Here is a 6,936-nt window from a genome sequence, read left to right as displayed (position 1 = left end):
CCGAGTGCATGAACGTTGCTCAGCACTCGAAACAGCAAAAATCCATAATACTTATTGTTTATTATCTTATTGTTTATTAAAAGATAAAACTGGGTAATAATGGGTTAAATACAAAAATAAAACATGCATATTGTAGAGAATTGTATTAGCATTTAAATGGGACTAATTATAAAAATATATACAAATGTAATTTTAATCCCAAAAATGCCACAGGCGCTGAAGACTTTTCACAGTTTTCCAGATAAAATGTGGGATTATCAGTGATTACCTGGGGTTTCTATATACTGTAGCAATGGATTTTGAAAAATGGTTTTCAAACCAACAAACTTTTCTCCATTCTTGTGTTGTAAAATGAACTTTATGCTCTTCAATTAACATTTTTATATTGTCTTCCTTCTACTTAGTTTCAAAAAGAATGTCTGCATCATGCAACCTAGTTTTTATGCCCCTCTTCGAAGAAGAGGAGGTATATTGCTTTGCGCATGTCGGTCAGTCCGTCCACTAGGTGGTTTCCGGATGATAACTCAAGAACGCTTAGGCCTAGGATCATGAAACTTCATAGGTACATTGATCATGACTCACAGATAACCCCTATTGATTTTGAGGTCACTAGGTCAAAGGTCAAGGTGACTTGAAATAGTAAAATGGTTTCCGGATGATAACTCAAGAACGCTTATGCCTAGGATCATGAGACTTGATAGGTAGATTGATCATAACTTGCAGATGACCCCTATTGATTTTCAGGTCACTAGGTCAAAAGTCAAGGTCACGGTGACCCGAAAAAGTAAAATGGTTTCCGGATGATTACTCAAGAACGCTTATGCCTAGGATCATGAAACTTCATAGGTAGATTGATAATGACTGGCAGATGCCCCCCATGGATTTTCAGGTCACTAGGTCAAAGGTCAAGGTCACGGTGACCCGAAATAGTAAAATGGTTTCCGAATGATAACTCAAGAACGCTTATGCCTAGGATCATGAAACTTCATACGTACATTGATCATGACTAGCAGATGACCTCTATTGATTTTCAGGTCACTAGGTCAAAGGTCAAGGTCACGGTGTCCCGAAATAGTAAAATGGATTTCGGATGATACCTCAAGAACGCTTATTCCTAGGATCATGAAACTTGATAGGTAGATTGATCATGACTCGCAGTTGACCCCTATTGATTTTTAGTTCACTATATCAAAGGTCAAGGTCACGGTGACCCGAAATAGTAAAATGGTTTCCAGATGATAACTCAAGAACGCTTATGGCTACGATCATGAAACTTCATAGGTACATTGATCATGACTCGCAGATGACCCCTATTGATTTTGAGGTCACTAGGTCAAAGGTCTAGGTCACAGTGACCCGAAGTAGTAAAATGGTTTCCGGATGATAACTCAAGAAAACTTATGGCTAGGATCATGAAACTTCATAGGTACATCGATTATGACTCCCAGATGACCCCTATTGATTATCAGGTCACTAGGTCAAAGGTCAAGGTCACAGTGACAAAAAACATATTCACACAATGGCTGTCACTACAACGGAGAGCTCATATGGGGGGCATGCATGTTTGACAAACAGCCCTTGTTTTAAACAAGCTTATACAGTTCACACGAGGGTACTTAAGGCAGTCTTCATTTTCTTAACTACTTTCACACAATCTTTCTGAATTTGAAGTGTTATTTTTTTTTTGCAAGCTTGTAACGTATCGGTATGCTTTCAAGCACAGGGCTTGTACTCTGTGCTCATCTGTTTATACATGTTTTCAAGCACAGGGCTTTTACTCTGTGCTCATCTGTTTAAGTAGTGATGTTGCTGATACTTCACCTCGCCTGTACAAGGACCACAACCTGGCAATCTGGCCTTGCATTGTTGTCTGCTGATACTTCACCTCGCCTGTACAAGGACCACAACCTGGCAATCTGGCCTTGCATTGTTGTCTGCTGGCGTCGCTTGTAGCCAGTCAGTTGAAGCTCAATAACCAGCTGAACATTCCGTGGTGCAATGTTTGCCTCGTCAGACAGTAGACGTTTGAGAAGATACATGGGAGGGGCAGTCCCCGCTCTCCCATTGAGAAGTCTTTCGTCTTTACTTAGAAATCTATATGAACAAATGCAAGATCATAATAAAAATATTCGCATTCCGAACACCGACCAGCATGGCACAGGCCAAGTCGCAGACATGAACCAGGTTGAGCGTATGTAACTCAGAAGTCCATCGAAACGGCAAGGCGCAATGGCGACCATGGAGTCAAAAACCTCAGGAATGTGTTCTGCCGGTAAAAAAGGCATACACAGTATTTTCCTAATATCTCTTCTAGTTCTTCTTATGGTTCTTGGAATGAAGTATTAACTGCCAGGATATCACGAACTCTTCCACATCAGAAATCATTTCAGTGGCGTCACGTGTCTGGCAAGTACGAATAAATAATAAAATATACCAAACTGTCCCGATACACTATGTCAGAATAGAAAGTGTCATATAAACCACGAATATGATTATCATACAAACATATATATAAACATGGTTGTACGAAAAAATGATTAATTTTACAGTAATAATCAATAATAATACAATTTTACAATAATCAAATGTGCATTTAGTTAATACTTTAATAACATTGTCCAACATTTTTAAAATTTGAACATGAGTAATGGTTCTACATTTATTAATTTAATATTAAATTGTAAAGCATTAATAATAATTTTTTTTATTTAAGTAAACATTTTTTGAAGGGTAACGATGGTCTTTGGGTGGTTGAAGGTTCTTTGAGGACGAAAAGAGGGGATGGAGGGAACCAACGTGCTAGCCATGAGCGAAAACTCAGTATGAAGTCGTACCCATGGGAGAGGAATAGTTTCCCACAGGATATGGAAATGATTGTCATAGTATGAAAATGCTAAGCCCGGACGACGTGTGGCAAGGTCTCTAAACTATCTCTGCTTATTTCAGCAGAGATTGAGTGAGTCTCAGCTGGAAACTTTAATGTGTAAACCGCTATAAAGCAGAGGAAAGCTGTTGTCCGGAGTTCAATGTTGGTGATTAGAGCTTGATTTTGGCATAATGCATATTTGCGAGTTCCTATCCATTTGTAGTGTGTATTGGGTGGCCTGGCCAGACATTGCCGATGGTAGGAGAAGGGCCATGTCCACAATTGTTTTTCCAAATGTCTTTGCACACAGACATTTTTAATTGACTTATAATTGGGGTACTGATGGGTTCAGCGTACATCATACCCGTACTTTGAAGAAGGTCAGCCCCATGGGAACAAACAGCCTGATTAAAAGTCAGGTCATGGTCCTCATTCGATGATCCCGAGGAGTCACTGTTTTCGTCTAGGAGAGGCATGGCCGGTTCAGTAATTAAGCCTGGACATCCCAATGGGAGTGGAATAGGAAGTTGCTGATTGACAGTTGACGTGTCCTGCAGAACATCGGAGCAGTGTTGATTGCATTGGAGCTGTGGAGGAAGGAACCATGGACGGGGAAGCAGTAGCCCGCTGTCTGCTCAGTATACCAGGAATGGCGAGCTCTTCAGCTGTGGCAAAGGCCGGCTCCTCATTAGGTGCTAAAGGTTTTGACCTTTTAGAAGGCTTGGCGGTGGGTGCAGACCCCTGGCAGCAAGAACAAGCTGTCGATGTAGCCGTCCTGCTACGTTTTGCCCCACGATTTATCTGGAAAACCTAATGAACCTGAAGAAACCACATGCCAGCCTGAACTATATCAGCTATAGTATTGACAAAATGTAACCATAAACTGACTTTAAACTTAGCTCCGGCAAAATAGTTCCTGCGTAGAGAACTATAACATCAATATAAACCTGAACCGCGTAGAATAGCAGGCAATAATATTGAAAATAAATAAGCCTGGCTGAGCTAATGACTAAAATTAGGCAAATTAGTTCCTGCGTAGAGAACTATAATATCCGTTTCAGACCAGGCAAAATAGATCCTGCGAAGAGGACCATAAAAATCAATATCAGCCTGAACCGCTTAGTAACATCAGACATAATATTGAAACATAAGTCTGGTCTGAACTGATAACTTATAACGAGCATAGAGCTATTAGTTCCTGTGTAGAGAACTACAATATCAATATTAGTTCCTGTGTAGAGAACTACAATATCAATATCAGCCTGAAATGATAAATGAAATCAGGCAAAATATTGAAAATATGCTAGCCCGGCCTGAACTGATAGCTAAATTAAATATAACTATTATAACATAAATATCCGGTTGAACTGAACTGAGGCATAAATAGATAGCAATAAAAGCCTGAACTGGTAGCTATCATCAGTAAGAATATATAGAAAATATCTAAGTAGTCGTAACTACCCAAACCAAAAAAATCAAAAATAAATCGTATTGAAATCGCGAACAAATCGTACTTTTCCGATTTATTAGTATGATTTCAATACGATTGATTAAATCATTCGTTAACAAATCGTGCACCATAAAGAAAGTCCCGCCCACGATTTATTACCAATTCATTATATAAACACTATTTATTTACAATTGATATGAAATACAAATTCTCATCAGTACCATTTATTGCCGATTCATTATACTTCACATTATTGTACACTGATTTCAATACGATTCATTACAAACATATATTTTAATCAAAACCATTCATTAACGATTCATTGTACTCAAATGATTCTCAATTCTACTATGTCTTGATCTTCTGAAAGATGAACAAGAGTGCTGTATCATCTTGGTTAGAATCAATAATATATGTCTCATACTTTATCGCATATAAAATGAATTCTTTAAAAGTGATGGCTGTTAAAACAAGACTCTCCTTGGTCATTTAATAAACTGTAAGGCACAGGAGGTAACTGTCTGAAGTCCCCACACAAAATCACTTGTATGCCACCAAACATAATATTAGGTTGTTTAATTCCACACACTTCAGCAATACACTCAAAATTCCTCCAGCTGAGCATGCTCACCTCATCAATTATTAAAATGTCACATTCTTAGATTCGTTGAACTACATCGCAATACTTTCTATTGTTACACACAACGTCCACTATCTCACTGGGGTCGTAACGTCCATCCTCGATCCCCGACCACTTGTTAATTCTCATAGCACCACCCACAACTTCAGAATAAACGCTGCACGCAATCCCAGTCGTGCACGTCAGCCCGATATTTTTTCCACATTTCCTCTGTTCTTCGACAAACTCTTTCAAAATGAACGATTTTCCAGTCCCAGCCGCTCCGAGAAGAACTACGTTGTGGCCTTCAGACATAAGCCTGTAGGCCTCCCCTTGTTTGTCATTTAAAATGGTCATAACATTCACATGTTGTTTGAAAAATTGGATGAAAATTCAGAGTTCTAAAGCTCCGGAAATGAAAGTCTATTGTTTACCAAAAAAGCTGGTTTTCGTCTGTAACGCAACAGTTTGCTAGGCGCAAAAGGGGTTTCCCAAAAAACGGGAACCATTTCCATTATTGTTACTTACCAATGGGAAAATCGATAGTATTCACCTACTTGATGAATGAAATGAAAGTATGGCCGACTTTTGTACATTTCGTCCGAGTCCTCGACAAACTTCTCGTTTTTCTATCATCTGTTGAGTGTAATGCACGAATTGCTCGCGAGTAATTGTTTGATGTTGGTTTATTTATTGATTCATTTAGTAGTTTGAGGTTGTAGCGTAGCGCATGCCGAAATTTGTTCTTTACGGAGGAGCAATTTCACAGTTTGGTTCGGAATCAACCTGTGTCCTAGTAAGGAATTTGTGGCAATGCGACGTTCGCATTTTCATTTTGTGAAACTCGATTGTGATACAACGTTAATGGTCAATTAGAGAAATGTCGCTGGCATCAAATGAAACCGAGTTGGTGCTTTTCGGTGTATTATTGACAGAGTTACGGGGTGATGTAGTTGACCGGGTCGAAAAATCGGTCAGCAAGTTGAGTCCCTTGTCTATATATATATATATATATATATATAAAAAAAAAATATAAAATAAAAAAAAATTGCGCAACTTTCCCCCTGTGATTAGTATCTGTATATTCACATCTGATAAATCCTTGTATTTGAATACGAGTAAACAAGTCCAATTGTTTTTTAAAAGGTTTACCCATTGTCACTTTTTGTTCTTCCGGCTGAAACCTCATATTTTTGGTGAAAGACTTGACAAACTTATAAGCAACACCTGCAGAACTAATATCACGTCCAATAGTTGGCAATAACTGATATATATACAGCATTTACAATTTGTAAGTCTATGAACTGAGTTCCATGAAACATCTTCAATAGTTCTCCATTAGCTCCCTCAAAGGCAAAACAGGAGTTGCTCCATAATGTACCCAATTCTTTGACAATTCGGGGCAAATGAAGCAGTGAGTGCATTTAATGTCAGACATTTTTCACAATACAAAGTTGGCAACATCAAAACAAAATTGTATAACAAACGTTCTGCATTATCAATATCTGTGAAGGAAATACTGGACTGATTTAGGAAAGATATCCCTTGTACCAGTGCGTAATAGTGGTATAAATACTGAATTGCCATAATTCGTTGTAAACATGGTATAGAATAGTAAAAAACCAAGATCTGTGTTTTGAGGCCTTCCAGAATTTCAAATGCTCTATGATAGATCTAGGTGTCCTGGTTATGAAATGAGGCACTTTAATTTTGTCAGTCGGTCGTCAATAACTTTAACCTCTTTGTGCAAAGAATATCTCTCTTTTGAATGTTCAGAATTAAACCACAACTTCATTAACATCCTGCTAAGACCCAAATGAATCATGTGCATAATAGTATTTTGCCACACTTTTTACAGAATCAAAATTGAGACAAAACATCAAAACTGATGGCCCCTTTATGCCATTTAAATGCTTTTTTAGTTCATTGTTAACCTGTTCAGCATCACGGAGAACATCTTCATGCTGTCTTTCTGGTCCAGCAGGATCTTGCTCAATGTAC

Source organism: Dreissena polymorpha, chromosome 4 (assembly GCF_020536995.1).
Source record: "Dreissena polymorpha isolate Duluth1 chromosome 4, UMN_Dpol_1.0, whole genome shotgun sequence".
Taxonomy (NCBI): Eukaryota; Metazoa; Mollusca; class Bivalvia; order Myida; family Dreissenidae; genus Dreissena; species Dreissena polymorpha.
This window is presented reverse-complemented; position numbering follows the sequence as displayed.